At 39.6% G+C, this 27,080-nt stretch overlaps 1 pseudogene; it reads right to left on the minus strand.

Moving 5' to 3' along the window:
- Positions 1 to 23,393: 23,393 nt before the first annotated feature.
- On the minus strand, positions 23,394 to 24,347 carry LOC104660654 (annotated as a pseudogene).
- Between the last annotated feature and the right edge of the window lie 2,733 nt (positions 24,348 to 27,080).

Consider the following 27,080-nt stretch of genomic DNA (forward strand, 5'->3'; position numbering starts at 1 on the left):
GTTCAAAGTGTGAGCGTCACTCAGAAAGGGGTGATACATTTCTGTAAATACGGTGAAGAATGCAGACACTGTGTTCTATAAGAAACATATTTGAGGGAATTGGGGATATTTAGTTTGCAGAGGAGAAGACTTGAAGAGACATGGCAGTTGTCTTAATATATTTGAAAGGCTGTCATGTAGAATATAGAATAGATTCCTTCTGCGTTGCTGTGAGGTGCAGAACCATTCCATGAGGTAGACTAATTTTGATTCATTTTTAGGAAATATATTCAGTCTAACTAGATTTAGTGGGAAAAAATGGTTGATTCCTAAAATAGAGAGGGAGTTCCCCACTGCTAAGAATAACTAAGAAGAGGCTAGTTGAGGATTGCTCAGGAATTGTGTGGAAGGATTTCTCATACTGGAATGCATGAGGACCACCAAAGGACCTGCTTTTACATTCTACCATTCATGCTTCGTTATAAAGCCTTTTGTATCATTTTCAACATGTAGCAAATAATGATTTGGGAGAATTATTTTTAGGACACAGAGTAATTTAGCCCCACTTTCTTTTCTTCATTGTTCTCTTTTCTGAAGATGAATGAGAAGCAGATGACTAACAGAAAGAGGGGAAGGACAATCAGAAGAAGAGGTAGAAGGAGAATCTGTAGCTTTCCATTATTTCCTCCTTTTTGGAAATTTGGCTATATCTGAATAGTTCTATGAAATGTGTCTTAATCCATCTTGTGTTGCTATAAAAGAGTACCTGAAACTGGGTAATTTATAGAGAAAAGAGGTTTATTTAGCTCATCGTTCTGCAGGCTGGGAAGTTCAAGGGTATCACCTTGACTTCTAGTGAGGGCTTTTGTGCTGCATTATACATGGTAGAGAAGGTCAAAGGTGAAGCAGACATGTGTGAAAAGAGAAAACCTGAGCGGTGTCCCAGCTTTATAGCAACTCACTCTTGTGGGCACTAATTCAGTCCCCTCAGAACAAGAATTCATTCACTACCACAAGAATGGCACTAAGTCTTTCATGAGGGTTCCGCATCTTTGACCTAAACAGCTCCACTATGTCCCATCTCCTAACACCACCACATTGGGGATCAAGCTTTAACATGGATTTTGGTGGGGACAAACAAATCTTGTTCAAACTATGGGCCCTTGCATAACTAGAGTGTATTTTTATCAAAGACCAACTCATCCTTGCAAATAATCTCCTAAAATCCCTCTCCAAACATGTTTACCAGGAGCACTACAATTTTACTATAAAATGTTATAAAATGTTATAGTTCTGCTTTCACTTATTTTCTTCATGGGAGTTTTCTCAATCCTCAAGTATGTCCAAACTCACCCATAACTGATTAATATACTACATTAAGAAAAATACAAGTTGTGTTTACAGATTAACTTTAAAGAACATATACCCCTACCCTTAGCTCACCACCCCCAACCAAAGGACCAAACATAAATACAATCCATGCAAACAGCCTCATTGACTCAAATCACTTTGTAATAAAACAAAATGAAGACAGGCAAACAAACAAACAAAGCCATCACAATCTCCTTGGAGAACACAGTGTGTGTGTGTGTGTGTGTGTGTGTGTGTGTGTGTGTGTGTGTGTGATGGAGTCTTGCTCTGTTGTCTAGGCTGGAGTGCAGTGGCATGATCTCAGCTCACTGTAGCCCTCCCCCCACCACCCCAAGTTCAAGCGATACTCCTGCCTCAGCCTCTCGAGTAGCTGGAACTACAGGTGCACACCACCATGCCCAGGTAATTTTTGTATTTTTAGTAGAGATGGAGTTTCACTGTGTTGGCCAGGCTGGTGTCAAACTCCTGACCTCAAGTGATCTGCCTGCCTCAGCCTCCCAAAGTGCTGAGATTACAGGCTTGAGCCACTGCTTCCAGCCAACATAGTCATTTTTGAAGATGGATTAAAAAATACAGAACTATGAATTCAGTGCATCACTCACTAATCATCAAGTAAGAAAAAAGACACAAAGAGACCCCTTTGGTAGATAAGCACATTTGTGATCCTTTAACTGGATCCCACTCGTGCTCATCTAAATTCCACAATTCTCTCAAAGCCCACTTAAAATTCCCCCTTCCCATGGGAAATATGAAAAAGAACATTCATGTTCCACCTGAATGCTCTGTAGGTACCCCCAAATCTATGTACCCAGAACCGAATTTTTGTCCTTAAAACCTGGTCCTCATTGTTATATGGTTCTACAAAATGTTATTAAAACAAAAATCAGAGACATCCTTGACATTTCCCTTTCTCTCACCCAAAAAGGAATTAATGACTAAATTCCATCTAAACTATCTCCTAAGTACCATTTGAATCCATCCTACTGCCACCAACCTGGACAAAACTATCATCTCCTTTCTCCTGGAATATTACATTACATCACTTAATTATTTCTTCAGGTACATTCTTGTTACCGTCTAGAGCTGGAATAATCTGAATGACAAAACTGATCAGGCTGTTCTCCTTCAGTTGTTTCCTACTACCCTTAGGAAATTCCAAACTCCTTATCATGGCCTCAAAACCCGCCATAATCCAGCCATGGATTACCTCACTAGCTCTACTTCCTATCACTTTTCTCCTTTGACCCGGAGACTCAAGTTAGGTTGATCTTGTCCCCTGTCCCTCCAAAGAAGAGGGCATGCTCTTTCCCACCTCAGAGCCTTTCTACAGGCGATTCCTTTGGCCTTTCATCCTCCCTCCTCTCGCTTCATCTAGCCAGGTCCTACTTCTCTCTAGGTCTCAACTCCATATCCTCTGGGAAATATTCCCTGATACCTGCATTTGCCAGATTAGGTTACCCTCTCAGGTATTTCCACAGCTCTTTACATCTCTCATTTGTAACCCACACCATATCTTAAGTCCTTGTTCATTGTCTGTCTTCTAAACTAAATGAGAAATTCCAAGGTAACAGGGTCCATGTCTGCCTGACTCACTACTGTATCCCAGGTAGCTAGCACTTAACGTGTGCTCAAATAGTTGTTGCATGGATAAATGAATGAGTAACATGTGCTGTCTACATTAATGATTCATAAATTTCACTATGCAGAGGAATCATTTGGGAAGCCAATTTAGCTGATCCATTATCAGTATCAGGACCCTACCTTTTCAACAACAATAGGGGATGAATTTTGACTCAGACTGTTCTTGACTCACACTTTGGAAAGCAATACTCCAGAATTACAGGCATGAGCAAGGGAGAGAAGCACGACTGAGGTAAAAGAGACAAAAGGGAGCAAAATGTGAGAAGTTAAATAACAATAGAAGACTCACATAACTGTTAAAGCAACACAACCATAGAAAATCTGAAGGACTAAATGAAAGATTGTCAAATTAATTCCTCAATGATACGTATCTTCAAAACATTTGGAAGGAAAAGCCACTTGATATAGCTGGAGGTCTGGAGAGACATTGAAACAGGAAAATAAATTTGAACTTGAGTTGAAGGATGGGTAAGGTTGGGAAGGAGAAGAGGAAAGGAAATGGTATTACAGAGAGGTGAGTATATGAGTTCAGAGGAGAAAAAGTCTAGAGCAAGACAGGCAGCATTTTGCCAACACGGTGAAACTATGTTTCTACTAAAAATATAAAAATTAGCCAGGTATGGTGGCATGCACCTTTAATCCTAGCTACTCAGGAGGCTGAGGTAGGAGAGTTGCTTGAACTCAGGAGGCGGAGGTTGCAGTGAGCCGAGATTGCACCACTGCACTCCAGTCTGGGTGACAGAGTGAGACCCTGTCTCCAAAAAAAAAAAAGATTCAGAAGTTGCGGAGTTGAGGATATAGCTGGCTGGAAAGATAGGGAAGGACCTGACTGTAGAGGTCCTCAAAGTTAACGAAGGTGAGCAGAATAAGCCACCTTAAAAGAGGCCACTTTGGCATAAGGATTTTTCTGAGTCAAAGGAAATTGAGAAACAGGAGATGCAGATGGAACTCTCTGCCACCCCTATTTTTGCCTTAAAGCAGGGGATAAATTTCATACCAGGAAAAGGAGAAAACTCTTATCACTGAAGATTGTAATAACTTGAGTCTGCATAATAAAACTAATTACATAATCCATATCTTCCACTAGTTTCCTTCATATACTTACTTTCCTAAAATTTGTTGCACTTAGAAGCTGTATTAGTCTGTTCTTGCACTACTATAAAGAAATTCCTGGACCTAGCATGGTGGCTCACACCTGTAATCCCAGCACTTTGGGAGGCTGAGGCAGGTGGATCACTTGAGGTCAGGAGTCCAAGACCAGTCTGGCCAACATGGTGAAACCCCATCTCTACTAAAAATACAAAAAAGTAGGTGGATGTGGTTGCACACGCCTGTAGTTACAGCTACTTGGGTGGCTGAGGCATGAGAATCGCTTGAACCCGGGAGGCAGAGGTTGCAGTGACCTGAGATGGCACTACTGCACTCCAGCCTGGGCAACAGAGTGAGAATCCATCTCGAAAGAAAGAAAGAAAGAAAGAAAGAAAGAAAGAAAGAAAGAAAGAAAGAAAGAAAGAAAGAAAGGAAGGAAGGAAGGAAGGAAGGAAGGAAGGAAGGAAGGAAGGAAGGAAGGAAGGAAGGAAGGAAGGAAGGAAGGAAAGAAAGAAAGGAAAGAAAGAAAGAAAGAGAGGAAGAAAGAAAAAGAAAGAAAGAGAAAGAAAGAAAGAGAGAGAAATTCCTGAGACTGGGCAATTTAAAGGGAAAAGAGGTTTAATTGGCTCATGGTTTTGCAGGCTATACAGGAAGCATGACTGGGGAGGCCTCAGGAAACTTACAATCATAGCAGAAGGTGGAGGGGAAGCAGGCACATCTTCACATAGCCAGAGCAGGAGGAAGAGATGGGGCAGGTACCACACACTTTAAAATAACCAGATCTCACGAGAAGTCTATCATGAGACAGCACTTGGGGGATGGTGCTAAATCATTAGAAACTACGTCCATGATCCAATCACCTCCCACCAGGCCCTACCTCCAATATTAGGGATGAAAATTGAAGAGAAGATTTGGGTAGGGACACAGATCCAAACCATATCAGAAGCCCTAAAGCCTTTTACTTTGCCTTGTCACTTATCCACAATTTATTGCTCTTTGTTAAAATGGTATATAAGCATCAATGCCTAAGTTCTTTTTGAAGGTTTTTACTTCTTTTCTGTGAGGTCCTCTGTGTACATGGGAGATAAACACTTTCTCGTGTTAATTGTCTTTTGTCAGTTTAATTCACAGACCCCAGTCACTGAATCTAAGAGGTTAAAGAAAAAGTTGTTTTTTTCCTCCCTTACATTAAGCAAATGAATGATAGGAAGAAATGCTCAAAAGTGACATCTGACTTATGATTTAAATAAATAACTAAAATTTGGGATACTTAAAATACTCTGTTTTTCCTAATATGTCCCATTTCCCTGAAACATTAAAAAAAATCTCTGTAACATAGTCTTCCTGTATGTCATAAAAATATAGAACAAAAAAAACCTCAGGCTAAAGAAAAAGGTGAAATGTATATCATATCACAGAGCCACTTAGTTCCAAGACCATGGGTGCTGAGAAACTTCAAAGGAAATGGAACAACTGAAATGTAATTCTAACTTTGAACTTAGTTAACATAAGAAGAGTCCCTTTTCCCGCTTTACTTATTTCATGTCTGCTTTGATGGGTAGTGAAAAGGAATCTACTGGCTGAAATTAAAATGGTACAATCTAATATACGGTGGCTGGCTGTTATCAAAGGTGGTGGAGAACAGGTGCAAGAAGTTACAAAGGAAAAGTCCAGAATTTCACCCTGAGTAAATCCTATCATAGCACCTCAGAAGACCTGGCTTTATGTCCTGGTTTTACCATGTTTAAGCCAGATGGATGTACCCCAACTCAACTGCAGATTCTTCATCCGTGAAATGGGGATAGGATTCTTTGCCATGTTTACAATGTTGTGAGAATTCGATGTGAAAGTATTTATAAACTGTAAGTCACTTTATACAAATAAAGCATTATTAAATTCCATCAACAGATAAAACAATAAACAGTTCTAAAAGAGATTTTTGTTTTTCCTAAATCCCTATGCAAGTGACACTAAAGTAAACATTAATTCTGGTACATAATGTCAGGGATAATGGTAAAACAATGCTAAATGACATACTCTTATATGCACATTTACCTTTTTGTCTGGCCTTACTTAATTTGCTCTCCTCAGAATAAACATGTTCAACTCTAGCTATACATTGGTGTTACTCTCTGAAAGCTAAATACTACAGGAATTTATATCTGATATTTAGGAAAAGCACCAGACCTGGTGCTATCTGTACACACATTAGATAAAGGATCCAGCAAACAGATGCTCCTTCTTGCAATCAGCCAAGAACTTCTAATATTCTGACAACTTGTTAATCAACCAACATATGGTATCACTCTAGTAAACACAACACTCAGATTTTGCTTTTTACAGGGCATTTTCTGAGAGATGTAATGGTCCTGACTCATCAGGACTATTCACTGGAAATCAAGTGAAGCTAGCATCCCCACCACCTTCAATTTGTCTAATTACTTGGGGAAAAATAAATATAAGCATTGATTGGAATTTCGTGTACTTTTTTTCTGAGTTGAGATTTTTTAACTGGCACCTTTGTAGACATTTGTAAAAGTAGTAGCAAATCTTTATTATACAGATTTACATATATCACAGGTCAAAAAATGTCTGTAGTTCTACCATTTGATCTAGCAATCCCATTACTGGGTATCCAGAGGAAAAGAAGTCATTATATGAAAAAGATACTTGCACATGCATGTTTACAGTAACACAATTCACAATTGCAAAAATATGGAACCAGCCCAAATGCCCACTGATCAATGAGTGGATAAAGAAATTGTGAGAGAGAGAGAGATATATATATATAATATACATGATAAAGATATATATATGATACATAAAGATATATGATATAAAGATATATGTGATATATATGATAAAGAAATTGTGATATATGTGTGTGTATACATATAAAATAGGAATACCACTCAAAAAAAATGAATTAATGACATTTGCAGCAACCTGGATAATATTGGAGACTATAATTCTAATTGAAGTAACTCAGGAATGAAAAATCATACACACACACACACACACACACACACACACACACACACACACATATACACCATGGAATACTATTCAGCCATAAAAAGGAGTGAAATAATGGCATTCACAGCTACCTGGATAGTATTGGAGATCATTATTCTAAGTGAAGTAACTCAGGAATGGAAAACCAAACACTCTATGTTCTCACTCATAAGTGGGAGCTAAGCCATAAGAATGCTAAGCTATAAGGAGCTAAGTTATAGGGATGCAAAGGCATGATACCATGGACTTTGGAGACTCAGGAAAAGGACAGAAGTGGGGTGAAGAATAAAAGATTACACACGGGGCCAGGTGCGGTGGCTCATGCCTGTAATTCCAGTACTTTGGGAGGTCAAGGTGGTTAGATCACCTGAGGTCAGGGGTTTGAGACCAGGCTGACCAACAGAATGAGACCCTGTCTTTACTAAAAATACAGGAAAAAAATTAGCCAGGCATGGTGGTGCACACCTGTAATCCAGCTGCTTGGAAGGCTGAGGCAAGAGAATCAGTTGAACCCAGGAGGCAGAGGTTGCAGTGAGGTGAGATCACGCCACTGCACTCCTGCCTGGGCGATAGGGTGAGACTCCATCTCCAACAACAACAACAACAACAACAACAAAACAGTACACATTGGGTACATTACACACTATTCCAGTGATGGGTACACCAAAATATCACAGATCACCTCTAAAGAACTTATTCATGTAACCAAACACCACCTGTTCCCCCAAAACCTATTGAAATAAATAAATAAATAAAATGTTTAAAAAGTCTGTAGTTCTTCGATTAGTTACCTAAGGACTGCTATAACAAAGTACTGTAAACTGAGTTGCTTAAAACAAGAGACATTTATTTTCTCATGGTTCTGGAGGCTAGAAGTCTGAAAGTGAGTTGTTGGGAGGGTCATGCTCCCTGCAAAGCCTATAGGTGGGGATCCTTCCTTACCACTTCCAGTTTTTGGTAGCCCGAAACCTTTCTTGGTTAATCCTCTTCTGTGATAGGAAATAGGGTTTCAAGGTACGAAACCTTTCTTGGTTAATCCTCTTCTGTGATAGGAAATAGGGTTTCAAGGTATAGCTTTAGACTCATTTGTGTGTGTGTGTGTCCACAAGCATGCACATATGTGCATATAGTTTGGATAGGAGAAATGTCCTCCTCTCTGGTGTGGATGCTGACATGTGCAGAGATACCTGCGACACACCTTTTGGTGAAGGACAAGCTGCCCAGGTGGCAAGGCAGCAAGCCAAGAACTAGACAGACATAGAAGGGCCTGCATTTGTGGCCTCTGAATCATACTGGGCAGGGGTAGTAACAATAACTCATATTCCATGACCTATTGCCATTCCATAAAACTTCCAGAAAAGCTTGTCTCCATGCACAGTGAAGCCCTGGCCTTACCCCTGGTAAGACTTGAGCCCCTTCTCCAGAAGTCAGGAGGAGGTAGACTTGACAGTGTCATCACAGAGATCAATTGGAATTAGAGATGGTGCATTTCCATGATGGAGGAGAACATGACAGGTGTCAGAAGACACTTGTTCTTGAGAGTACAAGACAGCCCCGTGGGACATTCAGAAATGCCTGAGGGGCACATGGAAATTGATAAACTTATGGCAAAGAGATGCAGCTTGGACTTTGCAATTTGGACATTTAAAAGGCAACATGACTTTTTTTGAAGTCATAATCTTCAGAGGAAAAAGATTTGGGTTACTCAAACTAATACTAACACTCTTATTAAAAAGGTAGTTGATAATTGTTAAGTATTTCCTATGAACCAGGCAGTATTTTAAGCTTTTGAAGTTCTAGAATTATCTAGGCACGATTCCAATTTTAGAATCGGTTTCTACTTTGAGTGCCTATGTAATATTTTAATGTATAAAGTTGAACCATCTTTTAGGTAGAGGACTGAACCAGATGATCTCTTTAGAAGTGGAAGTCTTAGATTCTGTAACTATTATGATACCATCTAAGTAGTCTTGGTAACTTTAGAGCAGAGGTCCCCAAACTTTTTGGCACCAGAGACCAGTTTTGTGGGAGACAATTTGTATATGGATGAGGGTCAGGGAGTGGTTTGGGGGATGATTCAAGTGCATTATGTTGATTGTGTAATTTATTTCTATTATTACTACATTGTAATATATAATGAGAAATTATATAACTCACCATCTTGTAGAATCAGAGGGAGTCCTGAGCTTGTTTTCCTGAAACTAGATGGTCCCATCTGGGGATGATGGGAGACAGTGACAGATCATCAGGCATTAGATTCTCATAAGGAGCGTGCAACCTACATCCCTCACTTGCTCAGTTTACAATAGGGTTCATGCTCCTATGAGAATCTAATACCACCACTGATCTGACAGGAGGTGGAGCTCCGGAGGAAATGCGGTGACAGGGAGTGGCTGCAAATACAGATGAAGCTTCACTCGCTGGCCTGCTACTCACCCCTGCTGTGCAGCCTGGTTCCTAAAAGGCCACAAACCAGTACCAGTCCATGGCCTGGGGGTTGGAGACCCCTGCTTTAGAGTATTATGCTTCCGGGAATTGTCTTGTTAATAACTTCATTGAAACTTACAATTCTGGGTACAAAACAAAGGAACAGTCCACAGTTCACTTAAGAATGAGCCAGACAGTCAAGAGCAGGTCTGAAGTATCATATCAAAGAGAGAAAACAGAAGTGAAAAGCAGATTCCAAACACCTGTAAAAAACAAAATACATGGAGTGCCTGAGTTTGAACTTGTGCACAGGCAGGGAATTGTGAACAATGCTGATGTCTCTGGTCAGCTGTGTCCTTCAGGTCTTCAACAGGTTATTTCAGTGTTGGTACTAGTGATGGCCAACACCTATGTAGTCTTACTATGTGCTAAGCACATTTAACCATTGGACAGATGGTAACTCATTTAATCTCACAATGACTCAGTAAAATAGGTACTATTATTGTCTCAGTTCTGCAGATTAGAAAAAGGAGTCACAGAGAGGCTAAGCAACTTTTCTAAGGTAACTCAGCTAGGATGCACTAGGGTCAAGACCTGAACCCAGAGAATTTGGCTCTGGTTTTTGTGCTCTAAGGGACTACACAAACTGCTTCTCAAAATTGTTACTGAGGTACTTTCTCCCTTCAGAATCCCAGAGCAATCTATCTTGTCTCTATGAATTTGGACATGAAAGAATATCCTCTTGGCATAGTGGTCATAGGAAAATGGTTCCTCCAGGAGTGACAAATTATTTGACAATGTTTCATGTACATCTCTTCTCCTTTTCCACTATTATGGGGCGAGACAGAACAAGCCCATAGTTCCCATTTAAATGGTTGCTGTCTTAATAGAAACCAAGAAATTCAAATTTATTATCTTCTTTTCTGTACTACCCTGTGTGAATTATACTCTCACTATAATAGCCAAGGTTTTGGGCTGAAGTTTTGGTTCCATCACATATCAACTGTATGATCTCTGTCAAGCTGTTTGCCATGTCTAAGCCTCAGTTTCCTCTTTGTTTAAATGGGGATAATAATAGCCCCAACCTCAGAGGATGTTGTGAGGATGACATTAAGACAATGCATGTAAACTCCTCCCTACAGTTCCTAGCTTGCAGGAAGGTTTCAATAACTTCTAGCTTTTTGCTATGGTTTTTGATTATGGTGTCAATCATCGTTATTTTTATTTATTTATTTATTTATTTAATTTTTTGAGATGGAGTTTTGCTCTTGTTGTCCAGGCTGGAGTGCAATGGTGCAATCTCAGCTCACTGCAACCTCTGCCTCCCGGGTTCAAGTGATTCTCCTGCCTCATCCTCCTGAGTAGCCAGAATTACAGACATGCAGCACCACACCTGGCTAATTTTGTGTTTTTAGTAGAGACGGGGTTTCTCCATGTCAGTCAGGCTGGTCTCGAACTCCCACCCTCAGGTGATCTGCCCGCCTCAGCCTCCCAAAGTGCTGGGATTACAGGCGTGAGCCACCGTGCCCAGATGATCATCATTATTATTGAAGGAAAAACAATATTAGCTTTCAAAAACATTTATTATAATTTGGAAATTGAACATTGTCAATTTTTAAAATTTTAGGTGTTTCCAATGCTTTTTATTAGGATCACTTATTTTTAAAAATTTCTTGAAGGCTTTGTAAATATCTAGACTAATGGAGTCCCTTCTAGCCATACTGTATTCCCTATTTATGAGAGCTTTTCAATAAAAATGTTTCCTGTTGCTTGTCTTATCAGAGCCATGTATTTTGATGTTATAAATTCATTGTAAGCTGATGATGAAGAAGATGATCATGATGACAATGTCATCACAAACCCATCCGCTTTGAGCACTCACATTCCAGGAACACCTAATTTGACTGAAGATAATTCTGATTACGTCTTTGAGTGAATGAAGTGCTTGATGCCTTCTTTGCTCTTGACAGATTGATTCTACCAATCTAAGCTTTTAGCTGTCCCCAGTGGGTTGGTAAGCTTAGTTTTGCTGATGCCATTTAGAGAAAAGAGAGTGTTTAGAAATCAACATTGGAACTTGCTTTTCTACTCGGCATTATTGGGCAGAACACATCTCTGAACAGAACAGGCCCAACTGGGCATGCATTCAAGGGGATGTCAGCCAGAGCACCCACAGGATGTGGTGCCCCTTCACTCATAAGACAGTTCCAGGGAGGATATCTCACTGCTATACACAGTACTATTTTGTAGGTTTGTAATTTTCAATCCATGCAGACTTTTCTTCAAGTTTATAGGGCACTTATTTGGATTTGGAAACTTCTAGTCAATTCAGTATAGAAATGAATGGCAGCAACCTAAATCTTTTGCTCTATAAGCAGTAGAGGTAATGGAGATTATTTATATAGAGTCAGAAGCAGGGAGGGTCTTTTGAACATGATGTTGGTTTACTGCTGCCTTTATCCTCTCTTTATCACTGACTTTGGACTTATTTACTCTGCACCCATCTTCAGCCTTTGTACGGGGGATGTTGTCAAAGAACCTCCCCTCGGAATGTCTCCAGACAGTGCATTCCTGCAAAACCCACTGACTCAATATTTCACAGCCAGGAAAATAATGAAGTTCCCAAACGAGGCAAATTTCACACAACGAGCTTGGGAACAGACTGGAGAGTGTCCCTCTTTTCTTTAAAAAACCAAACAACAGAGATACTTGAAAAAGACTCATTCATCAAACACAAAGGCCAGCTTCCCCTGGGAGTCCCACCTTCCTGTCCTTCTTTCAGGAGTGAGTCTATTTATTTCCCTGTTCTGAAGCCCCAACTTACCACTCGGCAAAGAGCAACCAGTGCTGCAAAATATTGAATGTAGAATAAAGTCTTTTCAACACTGCTGTATTTAGGACAGAAACAAACTATCATTGGAAAATGTCACTCTTAATTTAATTTGGGGTTTTGTATAAAGCACGGATTTATGTAGATAATCACAACCAATAGTCTCTTTACCAGCATAAAATCTACATTTTCCATGGCTAGCAGAGAGCTGTACTTACATAACACAATCAACTACTGCTATCAGATATAGCCTGTTTATGAAAAAATATCCCTTAAAGCTTTTTGAGTACTAATAAATTATCTTCCAAAATAGTAATTTAGGGAGCTTAGGTGTTTGTTCTGTTTTTTTTTTTTTTTTTTTTGTTGTTGTTGTTTGTTTACTGTTTTATGAGTGTGGAATACTTTATGTCCTATGAATTGCTCAGGGTCAGAGGCACTTTATATGGGTTGCCATGGAAACCAGATGATGACCCAGACTGGGAGAGGAGCTCATCTTTGTCTAAGAGAAGCACCCTTTTCCTTGGAAGGGTCCTGGCAACCTAGGATGCCTGAGGGCTGTGCAGACCCTGGCACAGCAAACATGGGACAAGTTAAATACTCTGTAGAATTTGATGGACTTGCTGATTGAATATAACCATCTTTTCTAGATCTACACTTCATTCATTCATTCATCATGAATTTTTAATTTATTGGATAATTATTAGGTATTCAGTTATGGCAGGGAACAAAACGAATGCCCTGTCCTCGCAAAGATAGCCTTCTGGTGGTGCAGACAATGGTAAACAATGAGTGATCAATGCAGTGAGGAAAAATAAAGCAGAATATATGCTAAAGACTGATGGTGGTGTTATTCAGAGGGTGGGCAGAGAAAGTGATTGGGGGTAAGAAAGCCATCGGGACTAGAATGGACAGAATGAGAATTGAGTGATGGAGCATGGGTCAGGAAGAACAGGCATGGGCCAAACTATTGAGGTCTCACAAACTTTTATGCCAAGTGTGATGAGAAGCAATGGTACATTTACTGACATCCTTAAAGTTCTGAGCTTTAATGCTCCGGGCAATTTAAAGATAGTAGATAAATAATAAATGAAGATCAACATTGGGCACAGCACAAAAATTTGACATGTCGAAGACTTTTGAAAATGTTGTTGTATCTCATGTTTCCCAAGGGTTAACTATGCTCATTATATCAGTTGAGCTTCCTGTTTGGTTCTCCACTGACTGGCAGCTGGAGTCTTGTGAATTACGTACTTGAATGACCCTGTGCTCTGCCAGCACCTAGATCATGTGCTTGGCAAACACACCTGAGAGTGAACTGAAACACACCTTCAGAGCCACTGCTTGATGATCCAGATGAAAAATGGCCTCTTTAGATTATGGAGTTTCCTTTGCTTAAGAAAAATAATTTCTCCAGGAAGTGAGAGGTAAGGTGCTCTGTTATGTAGGACAGCCTTTGAGGCTAATGTGTATGAACACTGATAATGTCAGACAGTGGCCAGAGAGAACCGAGGCTGGCTTCAGTGAACAGAGGAAACAGGGACAGCCTGTCTTCTGCTTCTGGGGAGTGTCAGGAAATCCTTTGATATATTGGCCAGACTGCTTTTTCTTCCCACCTCACTTTATCATACAGAAAAGGACCCAATTTTTAAATAATCAGCCATTCAGCTGGTCACGTTTCTTTTAAGAAAAATGTAGGTGTCCCACGTAGGGAGAGAAAGATCCACACTCCCACTGTTTCACAAAAGGTCTCCATAGCACAGAGGAAATGTCCTGCCACATTTTAGCTTCTGCTTAAGAGTTTCCTTTGGAAAGAGGCCATGCTGTAGTCAAACTCAGGACTGAATCCCAGTTCATCTATTTTCTACAAGTTACTACTTTCATGGAGCCTCAGTTTTTCTTGTGTGAAAAAAAAATCCCTCCTTATAAGTAAGCTTTAGGATTAAAAATTATATGCCTATACCTCTATGACCTGACATCTAGTAGGAACTTAATTGATGGTCATAATTTTTATCACTGTGATGAATAATTCAAATCTTATAATTTTTAGGTCCTTGTGTCACATACCCCTAGCAATCCCCAGGATTCAAGTTCAGTAATATCTGGAGAGGGAAGAATCTGCCAGAATTAGAATCCTTATGTTCTATCCATTAACAGAGGTCATGGTTCATATGTTGGAAACCTAACCCCCAGTGCAATAGTGTTGGGTGGTGGGGCCTAGTGAGAGATGTTTTCATGAGGGCTCTGCTCTCATGAATGGGTAATGTTATCTCAGGATTGGGTTGGTTATGAAAGTGAGTTTGGCCCCCATCTTGGGCTTTCTTGCACTCACTTGCTCCTTCCACCATTGGATGACATAACATGAAGGCCCTTGCCAGATGCCAAACCCTTGATCTTGGACTTCCCAGTCTCTAGAATCATGAGCCAATACATTTCTCTGTGGCATACCATTATGGCAGCACAAAACAGACTAAGACAGCCTATATTGTTCTAAATGATCACTAGAAAATACTGGGTTTGTGTGAGGGAGGGGAGTAGTGTCAGTGAGGAAAGAGTTTTATTGATGAATATAAACATAATAATGGAAGGCCACTGAGTTCTTCACAGTTGTCCAAGTTGGGCAAAGGTGGAAAAACATTTAGTTCTCAGAAGTGAGAGGGCTTGGGTCTGTCCCTCTACAAGATAATCACGCCTTGACTGTTAGAGAGGGACAGGAGGTCTTTACATCTTGGGCTCCACTTTGCACATGTTGTAGAGAACTACAGGAAAGATAAAGACATGCTGAGTTTACGCTGTTACCAACAAATGACTTCACCAATGCCATAACACTTTTGAATCCTACAATATTCTGAGAGGACAAATATAGGGCATTGGTTTGCTTCATATTTTTATAACATCTAAAGTAACACACACAGACACACACAAACACACCAAACCTTTCTAATATTTCTAAGTAAGTGTTATTTTGTCATTCAGTGCTTTTTATCAGAAAGGTGAAAGGAATTTGTAAAAGGAGAGACAACCTAAAACAGACTAGAGAAGTCCAAGCAGAAAGAAATCTTACCAGTTGACGGTCATTCAATATCTTTTTTAAAAAAGTAAGTGTGTTTCCTGTTTTTAATCATTCAGGAAATGCATTTTCCTTTTAAAAAGAGATTATGTGAAACCCAAAGCTATATGCTTAACTTTTAACTTATTCACTGTCATCCCTTTCCAAAATAGCTTTCTTCTCCAGCTCTCAGCACCTGAAATGCATTTATTCTGATCAAAATTATTCTTTTTTAAAAAAATGAATTTATTTTTTGTTGATACATAATAGCTGTACATAGTTTTGTAGTACATGTGATAATCTGATACATCCATATAATCAAATCAGGGCAATTGGGATGTCCATCACCTTAAATACTTACGTTTTCTATATGCTAGGAACATCTGAATTATGCCGTTCTAGGTTTTTAAAATTTTTTTATTTTTTTATTTGAGACTGAGTCAGGTTGAAAGTGAAGTGGCATGATCTCAGTTCACTGCAATCTCCACTTCCCAGGCTCAAGTGATTCTTGTGCCTCAGTCTCCCAAGTAGCTGGGATTACAGGTATGCACCATCACGCCCAGCTAATTTTTGTATTTTTAGTAGAGATGGGTTTCACCTTGTTGCCCAGGCTCGTCTCAAACTCCTGACCTCAAGTGATCTGTGCGCCTTGGTCTGCCAAAGTGCTAGGATTACAGGAGTAAGCCACCGTGCCTGGCCCCTATTTTTAAATATTCAATTGATGATGTTGACTATAGTCACCCTACTGATCTATTGAACACTAGATCTTATTTTTTTAATCTAAGTGTATATTTGTACCCGTTAATCAATAACCGAGGTTATTCTTAACATGAATTTCAATGCATTTTCTTTTAATCTAGTTTTCAGCAGCCACAGGAAATAAATCTAGGTTGTGCACCCACTCAGAAACAATCTCACAGGTGATTTCTTTATTAAGGTGATTTATTTATCAAGGAAGGAGGAAACGAGGGTGGTGTTTTTCTTTCTAATCACTCCGTTTTATTAAAAAGTATCCTTGAAATTTTAAAAACGATTTGTCCAAAGGTCTCAAAATTCCTTTGAAGCTGTAGAAAAATGACTTGCAAAAAATAAGTTTTTAATGCTTTTCTCTCTTGACTCTTACAAAATCAGAGGTGGTGAGGAGGATGGAGCACGGCAGAAGAAAGGCAACTGAGTCTACAGTACCAAGGGTGTGTCTTGAGTCTTGCTTTTTATAAACTGTCTTGTCACCTCGGTCTCTGACAAAAGCCAGCAAAGTTCACCCAAAGATAAATCAAATGCCTGAAGAACTCTCTTGCTAAAAGTTCAGTAAACTGCCTTTCTTCTGCTCTAGCTAGGAGATTGGATAGTTTGAACTCAGTGTTGAAAACATGAAATGGTTTCATTTGTTCAATGTTTCCAGTTATGGCCTCCAATCATGTCCTGTCAAATACCATTTTCCTGTTCCTTGATGATACCTGAGCAAGATCCTATAAACTTCTGGTCACTTGGAGTTACAGAAAGTCTGGGCCAGTTTAAAACTCAAATTTTGTATCCAACTTAAATCTAATCTCTTTATTTTCTCTGGTGCAGGCTAAGCAATGGCTCAGGGTATATCCCATGGGTACAGAAAAAGTTCTGCTTCTGGGTACCTCCACCTCCACTTCCAATCAAAATCTCGCTCCTTGGTGGGTCTGGGTCAGTGAAGAGGGATTAGGTGAATCCTTTCTGGGTGGTTTTCATTTTCTGTTTTTTGCATCTTGCACTAACGCTGATACATTCTTAGCATCTCTTCTGTGACGGGCATCCACATGTAGATCTTGGGTGCCAGACCAGGGTGCGAACAGTTCCTAGAGGTGAGAGCTCAGGTTCCTATTCAACTTCTTCCATTCCCAGCAGTACTCTTCCAACTTTACACATACAAGTACATCCTCTGAGAAACTTGGGAGCCTTGTCAGCTGGTGGAGAACTCTCAAGATGGCACCAGTCTGTCTATGGTTTATGTGGGAATCACCGCCATCTTTGCATTCCATGCAGTGTAAGTACAGTTGGCTTCCTGGCCACTTCTCTCTGCTTTACTCTGCCATTTTTCTCTTACTCCCTTTTCCCCGGGTTAACAAAACTCAGGAACTGAACTGTTGGTTTGCTCCCTAGGCAGACATCTGCCCAGCCAAAGAGGTACCAGTCTTCCACTCTTGCCAGCACTCTTCCCTTCAATGCAATCTTCCATTGGCTTCAAGAAGGGGTAGGCACCCTTCCTGTCTTCAGGGGAGAGTATCCTCTGTCACAATGAGCATGGCATCCATTGAGTGATCTCAGATAGTCCAGAAATATTATTCTCTCTTCTTCTTTTCTTCCTGGGGCACAACTGGTTCTGATAGCAGGACCTTTCCTCCTAGAATCCCTGAGGGAGGTGTCTGCTCCCAATTGTTGGAGGTTATCTTAATTATGTGGGATACACAAGCCTCTTTATTCTCAGATTTCACCCCTAATTGCCCATTCCAATGGAACAGAAATAGGTCCATTTAATATTCTTTTCTACTACTATCTAAGTGTCTCCTAAAATTCACATCCATCAAACCACAAACTTTTTCAGACTCAATTCATTCATCCATTTAACAAATATTTATTGAATGCCCACTCTATACCAAGAACTATTCCGGGCACTGGAGATGTGGCAGTAACCAGGATAGAGTGGGTTACCTCTCTCAGACAGCTTACGCTCTATTGGTGGTGAACTCTTGAAACAAGTACACTAGTAAAATGATTTTAGATAGGGCTACCAAGATAGTAAAATAGGGTGTGGTAGAGAATGCCCGTACGGGAGAGGATGTCACTTAAGATTGGTGGCTAGAGAAAGCTAATCTGAAAAGGTGATCCTTGAACTGAACCTAAGTGATTCCCAGGCAGGGCAAGTACAAAGGCTCTGGGGAGGGAGCCTGTTCGTCTTGTTGAAGGAATTAAACGATAAGCAACTAGATGGCTTTCCTATTCTCATCTTAGAAGTTCAATCTCCCAAGAGGTTGTCCCTGTCCTTAGCTCACTCTAGGCTAGCAGAGGAGATGAAGAGTTCACTGTTCATTCCACTGCTAGTCCACTCTACATATGGTAGGCCACTGCAGCTGTCTCTTTAGACTTAGATGTTTATTTTTTATTTAATTAAACTAATTAATTTTAGAGACAAGGTCTCACTATGTTGCCTCGGCTGGACTCAGACTTCTGGGCAACATAGTGAGTGATACTTCTATCTCAGGCTCCCAAGTAGCTGGGACTACAGGTACGCATCACTGTGCCTTGCTTAGACTTAGAGCTTTTAGACAGGATGGAGCCTTTTTCACCCATCTATTTGGGCCATGTGCCTGAGAGTGTCTTTATTAGAAGGCTATTGTAGTTCTGGCCAAATTGCCACCCATGTAAACATCAGCCACTAGGTAATGGGAGAATGAAGCTGGAAGGCTTTCCAAGCCTAATACCTTCCTAATGTGGTTTACAGATGAATTCACTTGCATATATAAAATATGTGTACTACACTTTAAAGCATTATACAAATAACAGTATGTTATTGTGACGCTTACTTACTAAAATATGAGTAATGAATGGAAAAGAAATGAGCTCCAAGAAAACTCTAGGGTGCCATTTCTCCAGTTGGTTTATTTCTTTAAAATAAGGGAAACTCATTGGAAAATTGCCCATTTTGTAAAACAAAATCACCTTCACAACTTTCATGCCTGAAATGGCATAGTTCTTAATGGCAATTAAGACATATGAATGAAGAGATGGAATTTGAGAGTTGAGAGACATCCTTGAGGCCATTCATGACAAAACTCTCATTTTACAGATGAGATAACAGATGTGCAAAAAGGTTAAGCAGTATTCCAAAGACACAGAATATTTGTAATTGTCAGAACTGAACTTGAATCCAAATCTCTTTACTAGCAGTCCACTAGTCTTGCCAATGTATTGCAGTACCTCTAAAAAGTGTTACCTGATATACATTATCTCACAGGCCAGGGCCAACTGTGTTCTCAGCACAATTAGATGAGAGGTATGGTAGGCAGCCTCCAAGAGGGTGCCCAGTGATGCCTGCTTCCTGACACTTCCCTTCTACATTGTTCTAGAGTTGGTCTGTATGACCAATAGAATATAACAGAAGTGATTTTTTCTGTGTCATTTCCAAGATGGGTTATAAAAGATTGTGGCTGCCATATTGGTCTTTTTCTCTTGGATCATGTCCTCAGGGGAAAGCCAGCTGCTATGTCATGAGATTGCTCAGGCAGCCTTTGGAAAGGCCCACATAGCAAGGAAGTGAGACACTCAGCCAACAGCCAGCAAGAAACCGAGTCTTGCCCACAATCACACAAGAGAGCTTGGAAATAGATCTTTTAGCCTCACACACCTACAGCCCTAGCCAAGAGCTTGACTGCAATCTCACAAGAGATCCTGAGCTTGAACCACCCAGCTAGTCTGCTCCCAGATTCCTAACACCCAGAAACTGTGAGATAATAAAAGTTTATGATTCATTTTGCTATTCTGGTGGGCAATGTTTTGTGCAGAACAGATAACTAATATAGGCATTGTGCTTTAATTCCTTGAAATCATCCTAGGTACCATGTGATGGGCTACATTACTTAATGACAATCTCACCTTCTCATTCCTTGCACAGGGGAGAGACAGGCACCTGCTTGCTCCAGGGCCTGCCTGAACTCAGGCTCTGCCACAGAGATGAAGAAGTTGGAGAATGTTTCTGCCAAATGCCAACAACGCCTCCTCAAGGACAATTCATGAAGGGTGTTAGCCTGTGCTCAACTTCCCTTGGCAAAACTGCAACAAAGGCATGGCAGCAGTTTGATGTTCACAGAGAAGAGTGAACACAAAGCATGGCTTTAGGCAGACTTCCTTTAAACATGAACAGTCTCCTGCTGCTCTCTTACCCGTTTGGAGGACTGGAAATTTCCAGAGGCTGTTCTTTCCCTGCCCTGTTACAAGTTTATTCTGGATTCTGTAGAAAGGATTTTTGAAGGTACCTTTGAACCCAAATTTGATATTTTCTTTACCAGTTCCAGGGCTGTAGACACTTCAAAATACTTGCAGTTTAGGGAGTGGGATTTATTTGTGCTGGTGTGCTTTGGGTCTAGACAGCATCACTGAGCACTTCAGATATACCTCCTTTGTTTTCCTGGTAGACTGCATCTGTTTCCTTCTTCACTGTTAGGTTTGAGCTCATCAGATTTATAAAGTTTTTCTAAAATGATTCTATCTAGCTCGTATCATTTCTTATTCATCTGCTTTGAACCATTATGCCTCATTCAGGAGAAGAGCTGAGCTTGGTTCTACATTCCTTTTGTCTCTCTGGGTATCCTTCCTGGTTTCCAACATTGAATCTCAAAGATAAGGGACATTCAAAGCTTTAACAGTGGAGGCTTAATCAATGTCACCAAATAATGCCAGTGCCTGAGAGGCTGGGGTGGTAAGGAAGGGGTTGAATAATGGTAACAACGTCAACTCACCCTAGACTTGAACTTTCTTTATTGTGACTTTGAGTATTGTGTTGTATCTTCTCAACCTTCCTGTGTGGAAAGTAAAACAAAACAAAACAAAATCCATGATCCATTGTCACACAGTTGGAGACACAGGGACAGAAAAGTCTTATGTGCATTAATGGTGTATTTCAGGAGGTAGAGCCCAGTGTTCACAAAGTCAGGGGTGAAGGTTGGGCCAGATTATCCAAAAGGCATGACTAACAATGAGATTACAGGGGATGCCGAAAGGCTCTCTTGCTGTTCTCTCTCTCCTTCCTGAATGCCTGAAACCCACCATTACCATGAATGCCTGTACATTAGAATTACTGTCTTTTGAAATGTGGATGGTCTTAGAAGTGTTAACTTGCCCTCTATTCTTAACATTTTATGGTGAAGGAGTTTACCAGAACATGTTTCCTCAAGGCTCTGAGAGCATAATAGTTAAATGGAATAGAAGGAGATAAGATCCAGCTAAATTTAAACCACAAGACCTCTCCTGAGTATAGCTATTTCTTTAGGGAGGTAGGGCTGCTCACTCGCTCCTTACAAGGACTTGATGTCTGAGGTGAGGTTATTTGCTTTTTGAAAAGTTTACAGGTAGGAAACTAAAAGTTAAGCACTCCCGGAAAGTACAAATAGAATAGCTGAATTTTCAAACAAGAATTTTTAGACTTGTAGGAGCCTAGTCATTAATGCTATTAAATTCAAACACTTTGGGGAATACCACTTTGGCATTTCAATTTTAGCCATAGCAAAGTCAGGAAGCGCAAAAGTTGAAGTTCTCAGGGCAAGAGTAATTCATCCCTGTTACACATTTTTGACAGAATCCTTACAAGTCCTAGAAATTTGTGTCTCTAACATACTCAATTTATTCAGCTGCTTTTGCAAAAGAGGACAACACAGTGAGCTCCTTCTGAGCGATATGGTCACATTTTCATCCTCATTATAGGACTCTTGGCATTTAGTTTGAAAGGCTGAGAGGAAAATCCATTTGTAGAACATTTTAGAGAGATAGGAGCCAAAACAGAACAGGGAAACTATTGTTTTACTGTTCTCTATGGAAACACAGCATTCAAGTTTAAAGTAACAAGGTATTTTTCCAATTGAAAACTGAAATTAAGAAAAAAATACCATTCATACAGCATCCAAAACTGAAATACTTAAGGATACATTTCACAAAAGATGTGTACTATAGGTACACCGACGGCATAACACATGGCTTAAAAAGTTAAAGAAGTCCTAAATAAATGGGGAGATATATGCCACATTCTTAGGTTGGAAAAGTTAATATTGCTAAAATATCATTTTTGCCTAAATTGATGTATTCCTATAAACATTCCAGAAGGCTTTTTTGGTAGAAATTGACAAGATATTACTAAATGCTTGTTAAATGGTATTAAAATGCTCATTAATTGGAGAGAACCTAGAATAGCAACAACAATTTTGAAAAAGAAGAGCAAAGTTAGAGAACTAACACTATCTGATATCATGCCTTATGCTTTTATAGTAATCTAGACCATATGGAATTAACAGAGAAAAGATGGGCAAATAGATCAATGGGACAGACTAGAGAATCCAGAAACATACCCACACTAATATTATATAGACAACTGATTTTTGACAAAGATACAAAGGTAATTCTATGGGGGAAAAATAAACATTTCAACAAGTGGTTCTAGAACAGTTAGATATCAAAGAAGGAAACAAACTTCAATGGGTATCTTGTACCAGATTAAAAACTCTAATACTATATATATATCATAGACCTAAATGTAAAACCTAAAACTTTGAAACTATTAAAACAAATCCCAGGTATATTTTTATATACTCATTTTTCTTAAGTGAATCCTAGGATTGGAATTGCTGGATCATATGTCTTTAAATTTTTAAGAAACTACCAAACTGTTGTGCAAAGTGTCCTATTTTATATTCTTTTTGAAATCATTGACAATGTTTATTATCAAAAACCTTTAGTAGTAGGTTTTTTAAAAAGAATGTTGGTTCTAGAATACACCAAGAGGACACTCTGTGACAGGACATACACAAACAAGAATAATGAAAATATTAAATGCTATCCAAATTAGAACACCATAATTCAAATTGCTAATCATAATCTTTGTGTCTTCGTAGAAATAACTATAGTCCCCCTTCATGAAATTCATCGCCACCTTCTCATGAAGACTGTGAAGTCTCACCACAATTTCAGTTATTTAATTTACAATAATCAATGCTGAGTTTTCTGTGTTGAAGCATGCACTGTTACAGAAAGCACAAAATCCTATTTACAGGGATTTTTAGTTTTCTTCAAAATGTATCTGAAGCATCTTTTAAAGTGCCAGCTACAAATAGGCTGTATCCTTAATGAAAAAGGCTTTTATCTAAAAGAAGTATGAGATAACTATCCAATACTGCAGAAATGGTTATATAACTAACCGAAGGAACCAGCAGCTCTCTGCTAACTCTGTTTTAGTGTAGTAACCTCCTTCTTGGTCTTCTACTACCAGCCAAACATGTACTCCATTGCTTTGGATACAAGATTTTCATCTGTCAGAAATAACCTGATAATCACTAGTAGAAGCTTTGTATGCTGTAGCAAGAGGTCTCATGGCAGAAATCTAGGAGTACTTCCAGGTTGTGTTGGTATACCTAGAGTTTTGATTGGTGGTGTAAAGGCTAAAGATGGAGATGATAAAGCACGTCTGTCACTGCTTCCCATTACACTTTGGTCAATACATGGTTTTACACCAATCATGATGGATTCTCCAAAAATCCTCCCATCTTTGGTTAAGGCTTTCCGAGCCCGCAGTTTAGACTGATAATGAATATACATTCAATTCCTGTGTTAGACATCACACTTTTTCAGATATTCCCATACTGTGCAAATGATAATAATATGTAGGAAGCAGAGGCTTGAGGAAACCCAAACACAGTCACCCAAGTTTCATCAAGGTGATCTTCTGAAGTCAAAGATCTCCTTGAGTATAAAAATGATCCAACTGGGCAGGAGATAATGTCATCTTTCATGGCTTACCGATATTTGCTGGACTAAACATACTTTGCCCTGTTCCAGGAGTAGATGTAACTCCAGCAAGAGGACTCTGCATTATGAAATGTTTGGCTGTCTTCTTGAAGTTAAAGGTGTTGATCCAAGTCCCGGGCTAGAAATGTCATCATACATACTTCTAACTGGTGGAGCACCACTTTGATCTTTATGAGCTGGTATAACTGGTTGTGGTGGTGACCCACATGCAAGTAAAGGTGATCTCAATTACACTACTCCTACCGAAGGGCCACTAATTGATTGAGGTTGTGGAGTCACCAGAGCTGGCAAATCCCACATTCAAAATCCAGGTAAGAACTGGGCATTAACTCCTGGCTTTGGAGATGAAGCCAGCATCATTGGTTCAGATCCTAACATGGGCACCTGGAGTTCCATGGCAAAGGCTGCCATTGTGTCAGCAACTTCTATTTTATATTCTTAGAAATAGCATATGAGAGTACTAGTTGCTCTACTTCCCCACCAACACTTGGTACAATCAGTCTTAATTTTAGCCATACTAAGAGTTATAATCTCATTAATTTGCATTCCCTTAAAAAACAATTATGTTGAACATTTTTTCGTGTGCTAATTTGCCATCCTTGTATCTTCTTTCAGATGTATCTGTACAAATCCCAGGTATACTAGAAGAAAACAGGGGAGAAAATCTTTGTGACCTTGGGTCAAGGAAAGATTTCCTAGATATGATGCCAAAACCAAAATCCATAAAAGAAAAAATTGGCTTCATCAAAATGTAAAACTTCTCTCTCCAAAAGACACTGTTAAGAGAACAAGAAGACAAGCCAGACACTGGGGGAAATTCTTTGCAAAACACACATCTGATAAAGGACTTGTATCTAGAATATGGAAAGAACTTTCAAATTTCAGCAATAAGAAAACAACCCAATAAAGAAGTATACAAGGGATTTCTATGGATACATCTGAAAGATAAAAGGATGGCAAATTAGCACACAAAATATATTCAACAAAATTGTTCATCAAGGGCATGCAAATTAATGAGACTGTAGCTCTTAGAATGGCTAAAATTAAAAAAACCAGTCATACCAAAGAGTGGTAAGGAAGTGGAACAACTGGTACTTTCATATGCTGTTGCTAAGAATGTGAAATGGACAAGCACTTTGGACAACAGTTTGGTAGTTTCTTAAAAACTGAAACACATACTTACTATATGATCCAGCAATTCCACTCCTAGGATTTATTCAAGAAAAATGAATATTTAAAAGTGTACTTGAGATGTGCTTTAATCAGGTACGTTAAGAGATACCTGTGAAGGAAGTCGTTTTACTCACAGCTCCCTAGAAATGGGAGGCATGGCACACAAAGAGGCCATATGAGCAAGCACCAGGTCAGTCCCGAGTTAAGAGAGCCAGGGGAAAACGTGAGCCTTTATGTGGTTTCTGCAGGAAGGAATGTGTGAGGCAGGATAAGAAGAATAAATGAGCTTAGGACTGGCTAGTTTGAATAGTTTCAGCCAGCTCCAGGGTGTACAGATTGCCCCTAGTTTTCTGATACTCAGCCCTGGGATGATAGGGCAGGTGGATAGTGGCCCAGAGTGTAAGAGTCTGATCAAAGAGGCAGTGGGGGATTCCAGGCTCTGGATTGGTTAGTTTACAAATAAAAGTGATGTCAGCAGGTAAGTCTTGTTACCTTTAGGAACTAGTTTACCCTGGGACAGGCAGAGTCTCTAAGATCAGTAAGGTTTCAAATGTCAAGATATCAGAAACACATGGTTAATATAGAATTCTATCTCCATACAGAAACTTTATGTGAATGTTCATGTTGGCTTTATTTGCAATAGCCCCAAACTGGAAGCAAACCAAATATACGTCAACAGTTAAATGGATAAACAGATCATGGCATATCCAAATAATAGGCTACCACTCAACAGTAAATAAGAAATGAATTATTGATACATGCAAAAATATAGATGAATCTCAAAATAATTATGCTGGTTGAAAAAGGGAGACAAAAATGGAGTATGTATGATACCATTTACTCTAGAAAATGCAAGCTAATTTCTAGTGACAGAACACAGATTGGCTGATGGCCTGGTGATGAGGTATGATGGAGAAAAACATTAAAAATTGGTGATGGATTTGTTATTATTTTGACTGTAGTGATAGTTTCATGGTATATACATATGTTGAGGTTTATCAAACAGGAAAATTTAAATGTTTGCAGTTACTAAAGGTATAAATGTGTGCATTTATACTTCAAATAAACTATTTCAAACAACTGCTTGTCAAGGGAATATTTTATTTCCCAGTCTCTAAAGTTATCTAATCAGAATAAAGAAAACTCTTAGCTCAACTTCAGTCACAGAGTGACCCAAATGTTGCCCAGAGATAGTTGCAAACCCAACTTTTTTTTTTTTTTTTTTTTTTTTTCCAAGACAGAGTCTCACTGTATCACCCAGGCTAGCTTGCAGTGGCTTGATCTTGGCTCACTGCAACTTCTACCTCCCATGTTCAAGCAATTCTCCCTGCCTCAGCCTCCTGAGTAGCTGGGATTACAGGTGCCCACTACCGAGCCCAGCTAATTTTTGTATTTTTTAGTAGAGACAGGGTTTCGTCATGTTAGCCAGGCTGGTCTTGAACCCCTGACCTCAGGTGACCCGCCCACCTCGGCCTCCCAAAGTGCTGGGATTATAGGCGTGAGCCACTGCGCCCAGTCCCCAACATTTTTTGAGAAGCAAATTGGACTCAAAATTAGTAATCTTGGGTCTTGGTTCCAGCTCTGCCATTGATTTGCTGCGTCATTTTAGGCAAATCATTCAATTCCTCCAGACCTCAGTTTTCTTGTCTATAATACGAATATGTGGAACTTAGATATTCTCTAAGTACTTGTCATTTCGAAACTGTGGATCCAGCACCACTAACTAGGGTTCTGTGGATCTATCAAAGTTGCCCAGCTCAGAGAGTTTCAGATAACCCCTGATCCTATCTCCAATTACTGACAGCCATTTGTCAAGGGCAAAAAGAAAGATTAGGAAAGGAGGTAGGAGCAGGTTAACAGGAATTGTTTGGGAGTGCACTAAGTGTTTTTAAAAAATTATTGTGGTAAAATACACATACCATAACATTTGTCATCGTAATCATTTTTAAGCGTACAGTGCAGTGGCATTAA

The sequence above is a fragment of the Rhinopithecus roxellana genome, chromosome 11 (assembly GCF_007565055.1).
Source record: "Rhinopithecus roxellana isolate Shanxi Qingling chromosome 11, ASM756505v1, whole genome shotgun sequence".
NCBI classification, from domain to species: Eukaryota; Metazoa; Chordata; class Mammalia; order Primates; family Cercopithecidae; genus Rhinopithecus; species Rhinopithecus roxellana.